This window comes from Loxodonta africana, chromosome 11 (genome assembly GCF_030014295.1).
Source record: "Loxodonta africana isolate mLoxAfr1 chromosome 11, mLoxAfr1.hap2, whole genome shotgun sequence".
In the NCBI taxonomy this organism is placed as follows: domain Eukaryota; kingdom Metazoa; phylum Chordata; class Mammalia; order Proboscidea; family Elephantidae; genus Loxodonta; species Loxodonta africana.
Window position 1 is genome coordinate 56,146,644 of NC_087352.1, and position 15,047 is coordinate 56,161,690.

Genomic DNA, 15,047 nt, shown 5'->3' on the forward strand with positions numbered 1-15,047 from the left:
TCCAGCTTTCCCATGTGTATGAGGCAATTGAAAACATCATGGCTTGGGTCCTGGATCTTAGTCCTCAAAGTATCATCTTTGCTTTTTAATATTTTTAAGAGGTCTTTTGCAGCAGTTTTGCCCAATTCAATATGTCCTTTGATTTCTTGACTGCTGCTTCTATGGGCATTGATTGTGGAGCCAGGTAAAATGAAATCCTTGACACCTCCAATCTTTTCTCTGTTTATCCTGATGTTGCTTATTGGTCCAGTTGTGAGGATTTTTGTTTTCTTTACGTTGAGGTGTAATCCATACTGAAGACTGTAGTCTTTGATCTTCATCAGTAAGTGCTTCAAGTCTTCTTCACTTTCAGCAAGAAAGGTTGTATCATCTGCATATTGCAGGTTGTTAAAGAGTCTTCCTCCAATCACGATGCCCCATTCTTCCTCATATAGTCGAGCTTCTTGGATTATTTGCTCAGCATCAGATTGAATAAGTATGACACCTCAAGTAGTACAGTTCACTGCAACAGGAAACATCGTACTGAGGTTTGTTTTGGGGGCAGAGGATGAGGTTTTAAACATGTTGAGTTTGAAGTGGCTTTGAGAGAACCAAGTGGAAAGTGAAACAGGCAGCTGGAAATAGAAGTACGGAGTGCAGAGTTTCCTCTGGGCTGCAGGGGAAATTTTGGAGTCATTGGTTTTTATGTGGTCATTAAAGCCTAGAGCATGAGTGAAATCACTGGGAGAGTCCTATCAGAAAAGAAGAATGCCTAGGATCTAGCCTTGAGGGATTTTCATATTTAATGACCAGATAAAGGAGCTAATGATCAGATAAAAGACCTATTGTCTGAGGCATCACAAAAGCCAAGGAAATTATTATTAAAGGAGGATGTTGTCAACAGGGTTGATTGCTCCTGAGGGTTGGCAAAGTACATGTTTGAAATACCCAGTATCAATCCATGCACTTGAGGCCAAGTAGTACTTATCATAGTCCCCTAAACCCCAAGTTTAAGTCAGACATGGCCAAGGTGATAGGTTTAAACCAAAACCCGTCGCCATCAACTCAATTCCAACTCATAGCAACCCTATAGGACAGAGTAGAACTGCTCCATAGGATTTCCAAGAATCAGCTGGTGGATTTGAACAGTCAATCTTTTGGTTAGGAGCTGAGCTCTTAACCACTGCCCCACCAGGGCTCCAAGTATTGGTTTAGCAGTGGGCATATAACCACTCAGAGCCAATGAGATGCACGGGCTGGGACTTCTAGGAAAGAGAGTATCACTCTTTCTCACTGTCTTGAAACTTGAAGGAATGAAGGGCCTAGAGCTGTTGCTACCATTCCGATTCTACATGAAGCCTAGGACGAAAGGCAACACTTGGAAGGCAGAAGAAAAAGATGGTAAGACACCAAATATTTATGATCTCTTTTGAGCTCTATCTCCAGATGTTCCTAAAGTTTGATCTAACCTTAGACTTTCAGCTTAAAGGAGTCAAATAATTTCCTTTTTCCATAAGCGCTTAGTCACTTACAGTGGAAACAGTACTAAGTTCTAGAGGGAGATAAATGAACTGTAATCTGTGTCTAAGATCTTTGGAAGAAAAATGCCTCAAGATGATCAAGGTGTTTACTAAAATTCTCATCATAATTGTAATAAGCCATGAAAACAGATAAGAGAACTTTAAGAGCAGAAAAATAAAATACAAATACCAGAAGAATCTCTATGCTCATGAGCTGCAATTTAAGGTGAAACACTCAGAAATAAAATAGGAATATATGTAAATATGCAAAGACAACTAAAAATTATAATACCAGACTGTCTTTAAATAACTTCTTTATTGTGACCAGAAACCTGTTCCAAGGTTTTCATGTTCTCCTTGGTCTTGAGCTTGTATCTTTCATGAGCCTTGAAATGACATTTTACAGATGCATGAATTATAATATTCAAGATTTCCACAGCACTGTAATTGTACTCAGTAATTATAATTTTCATTGACACAGAAGTTACAGGCTCATGGGACTTGTTCAATAGAATTTAAGATTGTAGCTAGGTACCTCACAAAAATGATTCTTCCCTTCTGTGGGACTTGAGGAATTTGACCTTGAATAACTTTTAAGTTTGGAAGTTAAAATTTACTGGCCTTGTCTTTTCTGTACCCATTTAGTAAGAACTCACCAAAACGTGGTGCTGTGACTCAAAGGAAGAGAATGGATCCCACACAAGGAAATCCACAAACATCTATTGAGTACCCACCACATACTAGGCAGCATGCTGGGCATGCCCAGAGTCTTGAGGCATGGTCCTTGCCCTCACAGAGCTTGGATACTTGTGGTAGAGGTGAAACATACTCACGAGGTGAAACATACTCAAATATCAATATAAAGCAATATATAATAAGTAGTAAGAACCAAAAAAAAAAAAAAGACAGTTGCCATTGAGTTGATTCCAACTCATGGCGATTCCATGTATGTCAGAATAGAGCTGCACTCCACAGAGTTTTCAATGGCTGATTTTTCAGAAGTAAATCCCAGGCCTTTCTTCTGATGTACCCCTGGATGGACTCAAACCTCCAAACTTTTTGTTAATAGCCAAGCACGTTAACCATGTACATCACCAGAGTCTCCAATAAGTGATAAAAGAGCAGTATAAACAATAAGAACACAGAGGCCAGAGGAAAAAGAAATCAGTGCAGTTTGGAATGCCTTGGGGCTGGGTACTAAGTGGACAGAAAAGAAGTGAAGGGCTCTGGAGGTAGAAAGATCTGTGTAAACAAACAACCAGAGGGGGAAAGAGGTTTTCTGTTAAATGTATTATAAGGGAAACCCTGGTGGCTCAGTGGTTAAGTGCTACAGCTGCTAACCAAAAGGTTGACAGTTCAAATCCACCAGGCGCTCCTTGGAAACCCTATGGGACAGTTTCACTCTGTCCTATAAGGTCGCTATGAGTCAGAGTCAACTCAACAGCAATGGGTTTTTTTTTTTTTTTTTGGTATCATAGAATACTCTGGCTGAAGAAACTATTCTTGTAGAGTTTTAGTTGGGTGTTGGGGGCCGTTGAAAAGGTAGGGAAGCCATTAAATGCCAACCTAAAAAATTTGGACTTCCTTTTGTACAAAACGAAGTATTGAAGACTTGGAACTCAGTGGAAACAGACCACCTCTCTTCCTCAGTATCAATGTCGCCATAGCTACTGACACAAGAGCCTGAACTTGGTTTGTGTGTGAAATAATAAGATTTTTGTTGCTCAACACAGTGTAAAAAGGAAAGGTGAGACACTGGAAAAAGTAAGTGAAAAGGTAAGAAGATCATGGGAAACATGGGCATTATACTGATAAAGATAGATTTGCAATTCAGATGTATTACTCTAGCTGCTATGTGGAAGGTGGGTTTAGTAAGGATGAGACTGACTAGAAGGAGCCCAGGTAAAAAGCTACTGCAAAAACCCAGGCAAGAGTTGGTGAGGACCTGTACTGAGTTAGTGAGGACAGGAATGGTGAGGAGGTAGATTCAAGGTATATACAGGATCTTCTGGCCAATATGACGCCATAGACAGAAGCACCACACCGTCCCTCCACAGGAAAAATCTGAAAAACTAAGTAAAACAGACACAAACGTCATTTCTGGAGCTCGAAGTGTCAAATGAAGAGATAAAAAACTCAGCCAAGCACCAAATGGAATAAGAAACTGACAGAGGACAGAGAGCAAGGAGAGATTTGTGCTGAAGGGTCCCATCATCTAAGGCAGCATGGATCCGCCATATTGGACTCCTGTTGGGCATCACAGACAAGGAGCACGGGAGCAGCTTTGTGAAACTCCCAGCAGGAGATAAAGCACCAGTAACCAGCAATACACACTTTCCCACACCCCATTCTCTCCCCACTGCTCTACCTCCAAGCTTCCTGGCTGGCTGCAGTGGCTTGGCCTGTCTGGAAGTGCAGCGACCCTGCTGCTTGGATTCGCCCCACCCACGTCAGAAATCACCGGACAGGGAGTACGAGAAAGCAGCTTCATGAAGTTCCCAGCAGGAGACAGAACACCCAGTCGCAAGCGGTATAGGCTTTTCTAACCCTCGGATTCTCCCCCCCACCCTTCTCTGCTTCTCGCCAGCCACAGTCTCTTGACCAGAAAGCAACTGCTTTGGCCTCAGGCTGCCTGCATTTGCCCTGCCCACACTGGCTGGGCCCCTGAGCTGGTGTCCATTCTTTCCTTCTCCTTCGGTTTCTTCTGTGCCTCCTACCACCTCCCCCTCCTTTCTCTAGAACACCTGGCTCCATGTGCCATCTTTGCTTCTTCTTGAAAGGCTGTGAAGCCATGCTCAGCTGGGGAACCATTCCCCTGGCCTGCGACACCATGCTGGTGGGATCCCTGGGGCTTTTTTTTTTTTTTTTCTTGTTTTGCTTTGTTCTGTTTTGCTTTGCTTTGTTTGTTTTTTCCACAGCTTGGGAGTCCGTTCTAGCCCAGCTGCACTGCATCCCTTAGGAGCCACTCCCCCAATCTGCACAGCCGCATAGGCAGGATCCCTGGGGGCATTTTTTTATTTCCCCCCCCTTTCTTTTTTTCTCTCCCTCTTTTTCCCTTTCTGCCTTTCTCCATTTCTCAGTTCTCGTCTGTCTACACTTATCTTCTTTTCCTATTTCCTGAATACCTGGTGCTGTGTGACATCTATACCCACCCTAGCCAGGCTATACTGTGCAGGCTAGGAGCCACTTCTGTCTTAGGAGCCCCACCAGTGGGGCTCTGGGACTCATGGGGGCTTTTCTTTTATAAATTTTTAGCTAGTTATTTTTTCTTCCCCCCTCCCTTTTTTTTTTTTTTTTCCTTTTTGCTTTTCTCCATTTCTTGGTTTCTCATCTATCCATTCCAATGGCAAGCTCCTGTAGCACTCTTTTTTTTTTTCTTTATTTGTTTGCTTGTTTTTGGCTCCTGTTTCTCTCTCTTCTCTTTCCTCTCCCCATACCCCATTAGCTGCACACATCACAACCTGCCCCCCTCTTTTCTGCCTACCTTCAACATGCACTGAGCATCACACCCCTGAGCAGCACAGGCATGGCCTACTAGAACCTACCCAGCACTGATTCCTGGCCCGCCCTATTGGCTCTAGTAAGTGCCACAATCAACCCATCCCAGCCCCTCCCTTTCATCTGGATCTGCCCTCCTGCACCATAGCAGAATGACTGGCCCTGCCCACTGGACAGGGAGGTAAAAAGTACCATGACTACAGATAAGCAAACAACAAAGAATGCACAGCCTGACTGTTTAGACATAACCAAATAAAACAAAAAAGCAGGATGAAACAAACAAATCTACAACCAAGAAATGAAGAAAACAACTACTGAATGTCCCAAAGACAGTAAACAATATCAAAACATATTTAAAAAAACAGAACAGGATGGTTCCAGTAGGTGTTCAAAATAAAACACCAGATGACTTTGCAGTAGAAGAAAAACCACTAGAACTACCTCAAAGGAAATTGAAATCTCTAATATTCAGAGTAATCCAAGAGTTGAGCAAAAAGCAGACAAAAATGCGGGAAAAATAGACAACTTTATGGAAAAGGCAGACAAATTCATGGAAAATAAGACAAAAAAATGGAACAATTCAGGAAAATAATACAGGCTTAAAAAGGCAAAATAAATTCACAACTAGAAATCATTCAAAAACAACAATAGAAATCCAAAAGATAAACAACAAGATTTCAGAAAGGGACAATATCCTAGAAGGGCTGAGGAGCAGGTTTGAAACAATGGAAGACAGAATCAACAAAATTGAAGACAAACACTTGGATACAACTCTGAGGAAAAATCAGAAAAAAAGAACAAAGAAAAATGAAGAAACCCTGAGAATTATGTGGGATACAATCAAAAGCAAAAATTTGTGAGTGATTGGAGTTTCAGAACAGGGAAAGAAAACAGAGAGGATCACTGAAGAATTGCTGACAGAAAACTTCCCTAATATCATGAGTGATGAAAAGCTGACCAACCAAGAAGCTCAATGAACCACATATAGAATAGACCCCAAAAGAAAAACACCAAGGCATATTTCTAATGGAGAAGGAGGTAAGACGATACCAAGTAATAACAGATGAGTTCAAACCTAGGAAGATAAGGGTAAATTTCAAGGTAACCACATAGAAAGTTAACAAACCTACTCATCAAAATAAAGAAGAAAAACATAAAGTCTCAGTAAAAACAAAATCTACAAAAACAAAAGAAATCCACAAACAAAAGGAACTCAGCACAGGAGAGTAAGTGAAACAAAGAAAATGTTAACATCACAAAAAAAAAGCACTACGAAATGACAGCAATAAACTCACACCTATCAATGATACACTGAATGTAAATTGCTTAAATGTACCCATAAAGAGACACAGAGTGATAGAGTGGATAAAAAAACAGGATCCATCAATATGCTGTCTACAAGAGACACACCTTAGAAACAAAGACGTAAATTTATTAAAAAAGGATGGAAAAAATATATCAAGCAAATAACTATCAAAAAAGAGCAGGAGTGGCAATACTAATCTCAGATAAGATAGACTTTAAAACAAAATCCACCATAAATGACAAAGGAGGGCACTATATAATGATTAAAGGGACAATCCATCATGAAGATTTAATCATAATAAACATCTACGTACCCAATGACAGGGCTCCGAAATACATAAAACAAACTCTAACAGCACTGAAAACAGAAATTGACAGTTCCACAATAATAGTAGGAGACTTCAACACACCGCTATCAATAAAGGGCAGAACATCTAGAAAGAAACTCAACAAAGATACAGAAGAGCTAAAGAGAACAATCAGCCAACTTGATCTCACAGACATGTAAAGAACACTCCACCCAGCAGCTGCAAAGTACACATTCTTTTCCAACGCACATGGAATGTTCTCCAGAATAGACCACATCTTAGGCTGCAGAGCAACCCTCAACAAAATCCAAAACATTGAGATCATACAAAGTATTTTCTCTGACCACAATGCAATCAAGATGCATACTAAAAACCAAACCCATTGCCGTTGAGTGGATTCCGACTCATAGCGACCCTATAGGACAGAGTAGAACTGCCTGATAGAGTTTCCAAGGAACACCTGGCGGATTTGAACTGCTAATCTTTTGGCTAACAGTCGTAGCACTTAACCACTATGCCACCAGGGTTTCCTCAAGGTATATATAGGAGGCAGAATCATCAGGACTTGGTGATTATCATTGGATGTCATAGGTCATGAATAGAAAAGATTCTAGAATGACTCCCAGGTTTCTGACTGGGCAGGACTAGGTGGAGAGAAGTACCATTAACCAGGACACAGGAGAAGGTACAGGACAGGAAGATGATGGGTTCAGTGTTGAACATTGTATAAATCAGGGCTCTTTGAATTCAAGTAATGAAAACCCATCACAAACTACCTCGGGTGACTTTATAAGTTTATAAAACCAAATGAGGGAAGGCAGGGGTAGAGAGGACCTCAAGACAAAATTTTTAAAGCATGAGGGCTCGCTGTCTGTACTACTCTCTGTCTCTTTCTTTCCCATTCTATCTCTCTACTTCTCCACTTGGCTTTTGCCTATAATTTGAGCTCTTCCTCTCAAGGCCTTCCAAGTGGCAGGTAAAATATCTTTCAGCAGTTCTGGAATATCAGAAGAAAGAGCTACACCTTTCACAGCCACTTTCAAAAATTCTAAGAAAGGACTCTGATTAAGCCATTTGGGGCTGTAATTTCACCCCAATGGCAGAGGGAGAAAGGAGGTACCATAATGGCAGCCTCCCGGAACCTCACGAAGTGAAAGGGAACAGTTGGGAGGGCAAAGAGGGGCTATTACCAGGGGAAGTGGGGAAAGGGATGCCTGGTTGACACAAGCAACAGGCTATGTATTAATTTCCTATTGCTGCTGTAACAAATTACCACAAATTTGGTGGCTTAAAACAACACAGATTCGTTATCTTGCAACTCTAAAGAACTTTAGGACTTTTAAGAAGTCCTGAAATCACGGCTTCAGCAGGGCCGCATTCCTTTTGGAGGCTCTAGGGGAGAATCTGCTTCCTTGCCTTTTCTAGCTTCTAGAGGCTGCACATCTTCAAAGCAGCAATGTAGCCTCTTTAAATCTCTCTCTGACTCTGACCTCCACTTCCCTCATTACATCTTATTCTCTCTCTGACCCTCTCTTGCCACTTGTGATTACATTCTGGGATCATTCAGGATAACCTCCCCTTCTCAAGTTGTTGTTGTTGTTAGGTGCTGTCAAGTCAGTTCCGACTCATAGTGACCCTATGCAAAACAGAACAAAATGCTGCCTGGTCCTTTGCCATGTTCACAATCGTTGTTATTCTTAACCCCATTGTTGCATCCACTATGTCAATTCATCTCCTTGAGGGTCTTCCTTTTTTCCGCCTACCCTGTACTTTACTACGCATAATGTCCTTCTCCAGGGGCTGATCCCTCTTGATAACATGCCCAAAGTATGTAAGATGCAGTCTCGCCATCCCTGCTTCTAAGGAGCATGCTGGTTGTACTTCTTCCAAGACAAATTTGTTCGTCGTTTTGGCAGTCCATGGTATATTCAACATTCTTAGCCAACACCACAATTCAAAGGCGTCAACTCTTCTTTGGTCTTCCTTATTCGTTGTCCAGCTTTCACGTGCATATGATGCGATTGACAGTACCATAGCCTGGGTCAGGTGCAGCTTAGTCTTCAAGGTGACGTCTTTTTGCGTTTCAACATTTTAAGAGGTCTTTCACAGCGGATTTAATCAACACAATGCATCTCTTGATTTCTTGACTGCTGCTTCCATGGGTGTTGATTGTGGATCCCAATAAAATGAAATCCGTGACAATTTCAGTCTTTTCTTCATTTATCATGATGATATTGCTTATTGGACTGGTTGTGAGAATTTTTCGTTTTCTTTATGTTGAGGTTTAATCCAAATTGAAGGCTGTGGTCTTTGATCTTTATCGGTAAGTGCTTCAAGTCCTCTTCACTTTCAGCAAGCAAGGTTCTGTCATCTGCATAGTGTAGGTTGTTAATGAGTCTTCCTCCAATCCTACTGCCCGGTTCTTCATACATTCCAGCCTCTCGAATTATCTGCTCAGCATACAGATTAAACAGGTATGGTAAAAAGATACAACCTGATACACATATTTCCTGACTTTAAGCCAATCAGTATCCCCTTGTTGTGTTCAAACAACTGCTTCTTGATCTACATACCGGTTCCTCACGAGCACAATTAAGTGTAGTGGAATTCCCATTCTCCCCTCTCAAGATCCTTATCTTAATCACATCTTCAAGGTCCCTTTTGCCATGTGTCTTAGTTATCTACTGCTGCTATAACAGAAATACCACAAAAGGATGGCTTTAACAAAAGAAATTGATTTCTTCACGGTAAAGTAGGCTAACAGCCCAAATTTGGGGTGTCAGCTCCAGGGGAAGGCTTTCTCTCTCTGTCAGCCTTCTCATCAATCTTCCCCTGAACTAGGAGCTTCTCTGTGCAGGGACCCTGAGCCCAAAGGACACACTCTGCTCTCGGCACTGGTTTATTGGTGGTTTGAGGTCTCCCCTCTCTGCTAGCTTCCCTTTCCTTTTATCTCTTGTGAGATAAAAAGTGGTGCAGGAATGTGACCTGGTAAGGGTGTTACAATCCCACCCTAATCCTCTTTAACACAAAATTACAGTCACAAAATGGAGGACAACCACAGAATAATGGGAGTCATGGCCTAACCAAGTTAATATACATATTTTGTGGGGGACATAATTCAATCCATGATACCATGTAATAATATAAAAAATAATAATAATAATATAGGATATAATATTACTATACTGTAAAAAATATATATAGTAATATATAATAAAGCTATAATAAAACAGAATAATCTGGGAGTTAGGATGTGAACATCTTTGGAGCGGGGAGCGTTACTTTGTCTACAGGTACCTACTACAGCCTGGTTGGGCTTGAAGACAGCCAAGTAGAACAATTCATCATATGACTGGTCCCATGTTCCTAAAGTTCAGGGGAGCGGTCAGAGCTGAAGGTGCTGGTGTCATCAGCACAGAAGAAAGTATATATGATGGTCCAAGAAGCATGTAGAGTGAGAAGAGCAAGGGAAGTGAAGCCCTGGGGAACACCAGCATTGAAGAGTGACAGAGAAGAGACCCCACAGGAATCAGAAAATGAATGATGATAGTCCAAGTCCCTTCTCTTGAGGAATTATAGTCATAAAAGCACAGAAACTTACTCCACTACCACCAGAGGACTAACCATAATTAACACATAATGGGAGCTCAACAAATGTGGGTTAAATAAAAAAGATGATGAATGGGCACTTTTCAAGAGTAAGATAATTTGGCATTTATGAAGTACCTTGGTTGTGCACATTTTTGTCTATTATATAAGGCAGCCCTCGCCTCTTCTTGGCCCAATATGTTACATATAGGCTGAATTTTTTTGGCAGAGGTCCAAATTTTGCAGTCATGTTCCACTTTCTCCCTGGGAGAATTCCTTCTGACTACAGTCATCAAGGACTAGAACACAGCTTACTCTTCCCATCAAAAAGTTATTTCCTAGATTAGTCCAAAGGACTAATGAACCACAACTAGCACAGCCTCCACCAGTCTAAATCCAACACAGCTAAATGGTGCCCGGCCACCACTGACTGCTCTAACAGGGATCACAATAGAGGGTCCCGGACAGAGCTGGAGAAAAATGTAGGACAAAATTCTATCTCACCAAAAAAAAAAAAATTAAGAAAAGACCAGCCCTACTGACCTGACAGAGATTGGAGAAACCTCAAGAGTATGGCCCTGGACACCCTTTTAGCTCAGTAATGAAGTCACTCTTGAGGTTCACCCTTCAGTCAAAGATTAGATAGGCCCATAAAACAAAAAATACCAAATGGGCACACCAGCCCGTGGACAAGGGCTAGAAGACAGGAGGGAACAGGAAAGCTGGTAATAGGGAACTCAAGGTCAAGAAGGGGAGAGTGTTGACTCGTCGTGGGGTTGGCAACCAATGTCATGAAACAATATGTGTACTAATTTACTAATTACTTAATCAGAAGCTTGTTTGGTCTGTAAACCTTCATCTAAAGTACAAAAAAATAATTTAAAAAATAATTCTTTCATACTCTTCCCCCCTCCACCGCTGCCCCTGCCACCACTGAGATTCTGCTACTAACTTGCCCTCCAAATCATCACCCACCACATCTTCAGTTGAGTGGGAAGACTCAGACCCTGGCAGGTCACTTCTTTTTTTTTTTTTTAATTATAGTAAAATATATATACATATTATATCACAGAAGTTTTGCCATTTTAACAATTTTTAAGTGTACAATTAAGGGACATTATTTACATTCTCCATATTGTGTGACTATCACCATTATCTATTTCCAAAAGGTTTACACCACCCCAGACAGAAACTCAGTGCCCCTTCAGCAATAATCCCTATTCCCTCCTCCCTCCGGGCCCTGGTAACCAGTAATAAACCTTTGTCTCTGTGCCTTTGCCTATTCTATACATTTCATATAAGTAGGATCGTACAATATTTGTCCTTTGTTTCTGACTTATGTCACTCAGCATAAAGTTTTCAAGGTTCCTGCATGTTGTAGCATGTATCAGAAGTTCATTTCTATTTGTGGCTGAATAATATTCCATTGTATGTATGTACCACAATCTGTTGAGAGAGGCTTGTTCGCACCCTTTGGCTACTATGACTAACACTGAAATGAACATTGGTGCACCCTGGCAGATCACTTTTAAAGATTTTAAAGCAAACTTTGTCACAGTTAAGGCTTCTTTCTCTTCATTGTTCTGTTGAGTTCATCTGAAGGCAAAGAAGAAATAGGCACAGTCAACAAAGGGTAAAATCAGCCTCCAAATCTGCACAGCAAGTCCTCAGTATTACCACACATAATACTTTTTGCCCTTTGTCTGAAACTCTATATATATGTGTACTTAGTTTTATTACATGTTAATTATACTTTATTTAGTTTTGTTTAGTCTGTCAACATTTATTGAGGGCTACTTTACGTATGACACTGTACTAAGCAACAAGGGAAATATAAAAGCAGCCAAGTTTCCCCAAGGCACAATCAAAACAGTGGCAAGAACAAGGTTTACCTAGTGGTAAATCTAGGTCAGAACCCTCCATCTAAATCCCTGGATCCCAGTCCCCATTAATCTCTTGCCTCAGATACTATGGAATCGGAATCCCATGCAGATTCACAAAATGGCCATGTTCATTCTTTTTCCCACCTTATGGTGGCCACCAGTTCTTTCATTATTTCACAAGGGGTACTGCTTTCCCTGCTGCTACGTCACATCTCTTGGTGTGACCATAGCTATAGTTATCAATTTGTTTTGCTCCAATTGAACAGTAGAATACCACACACACACACACACACACACACACACACATCCTGTGGTGTACTCTATTGCTGGGAAACAGGATAACTCTACTCCTGGTCTCCATTTCTTAGAGAACTTTGAAGATACAGTTCTTTGCTTGCTTCGCTTTTTGTTAGAACCCTCCTGCCAAGCACTGTTAAAGCCCCTAGGGGCTGGGCCAAAAGACCTTCGGAAGACCTCCACCCTGACCTGTCCTAAGCCTCCTGTCTTCCCTGCCAGCCCTCATTCATGGTCCTTGCATGCACCAAGCTCATTTTCATTCTCTCTCCCATCAGGGCAGTTATTTCCCTTTTGGGGGCTCATTCTAAAGAAATTCCAGGTTTCCCAAACATCTAAGGTATCTTTGGTATGGAGTGGGGGTAGAGTGGGCTGAGGCCTTCAAAGGGGCTCACATCTGTTTGAATTCACAGCAGACAAGCAAATTAGACCTGTGCCCCTGAGATTACCACTATACTAAGATGATTTTTGGTTAATTGTTTGGAACTCAGAGCCAAATTATATAACAAAGTTTTCTCTGGCGTTGCTGCCACTGTCATTGAAATTTATACATCTTCTACATCCAATTTTTGAGGTAGGCCCCAGATGCTATGTGTCCATTCTGTTAATTGCCCTCTAGGCTCTAATTTTCCTAATGCTGACAATGGTGACTGTTCTGCTCTTGACATCCATTTGCTTTTTCGGAAATGGTGTACAGTTATGGTGTCAGTTCCACAGTAGGGCTAGAATTCTGATCTCACAGTTATCTACGGGGCTGCAACCATTTTCACACATTGTGTCTACCTTGGATTTGATCAAGTTGTTGATTAACTCTGGGGTTCAATATTTACCTGTGATGATTGCCTGTTTGAGGGACTTCCATGTTATTAATAAGTTAGTTTGTAAATTTTGGCGTTGTAAAAACATAAACAATCCCTGCTTTTTTTTTTTAATTTTCCTATTATTTCTAGCATTAGTTTTAATAGCATCCTTAAGGATATCCATAGCTCTAGTTACTTTAACAGTGCAATTATTAATGTCTTGAATAATATATATTTCAGAAATTTGTATACCTAAGTGTGAAGTGCCATTGGGTGAGGATGTAATTTTTTTTGTTTGTTTGTTAACTTAATTCTTAAACCATCAATTACTAAGTGAGTAAAGTTCCCATTAATTCACTTGATAGTCTTGCTACAAATCTTTATAAAATATTCCTTAATGGCATTCTTGACACAACTGATATATATGGAGATTTCGTTTAGTTACTACGTATAGGTGTTCTTTGTGTTTTACAATCATCTATACTAAAAGATATTGTACAGGCTACTATAACCAAAACCAAACCTGTTGCCATTGAGTTGATCCCACCCTATAGGACAGACTATAACTGCCCCATAGGATTTCCCACCTTTTGGTTAGCAGCCATAGCTCTTAACCACTTGCACAACCAAGGCTCCATAGGTTACCATAGTTGGGTTAATTATTACTAATTGTGGAGATAAAAGTTTTGGTTCCCATGTCCTTGGCTCTTTAATTTTTGTCTTTAATGCATAATTTGCTGTATACTACCAGGAGTAGCGATAAGTGTTAATGGAATACTTCCTATGTGTCTTCTGTAGGTTTAGTGGGGATATTTGTTTTTTCGAAGTCTGGACATAGGGTTCGTGGGTCTTAAATCATGATCTTTACTGGTGCGTATGGGCTGAATGATATAAGCTGTTTCTGTAAAAGATGTTCTAGCTTTAGTCTATGTATTGTTAATGATAGCTTAGCCCATGTGTCTTGTCTAGGATTAGGAGTAAGTACATCACATGCCATAGAACTGTCTCCAGTTAAAGGTTTGGTGAGTGCCAGATTTCAATTTGCAAAATCATTTACATGATTGAATTTTCCAGTAACCTTTTATCTCTTGTCTGGCATGTGGAATGGGTGTTGATGTTCTTTATAATTTTCCGCTCAATCCTTTCTTAAACATCACATGAGAGTGGTGTTAGTCCAATCCTTTAGGTTAGTAACATTCTTTTGAAAATATAACCTAATGTAGTGTACACCTCCACTTTTGGTGGTAGAGTTTTTTTGTTTTTGTTTTTTTGCTTTACAGCCTGTTTGCAAAGTATTATTATTGTAATATCTAAATGCCCTCTCTACTGATACTTTTTTCAAGGCATTATCTATATGTTCAATAATAGAGAAGTATAGGAGTGGGTCATCACAAAGTTTTGGTCATATCAGTATATTTTCATGGGCTATGTGTGATGTGTTGAACATAATATTGGTATTAAGTGTTACAGCTGGTATTGAGGTACTTGTATGGGTATTGTTATTGTACCACGTAAGTCATACAAAATCTTTAAGTTCTGGCATAAATGGGCCTATGTACTGGGTGTACTAGAAACATTGTTAATTGTCCCATTAACAATCTGGCCATATTAGTAATCCTTTTTCACTGTGTGTCCATGAGAACTTATGACAACTATTTGGCATGCTGTGTGACATGGAGTGAATGTTATAGATTTCTTTTTATTTTTAGTCATAGTACAAATATTATGGTCAAATTTATTGCATAGGTACCAGGTGCTGTTAAACATAACCTATTCAAATGTTCTTCGCTTCTAGCAAATTCTTCATATGTATATTTTAATTTATTAATTAGGTCTAGCACTGGACTTAAGTTTAAACTCTGTTTATGTGAC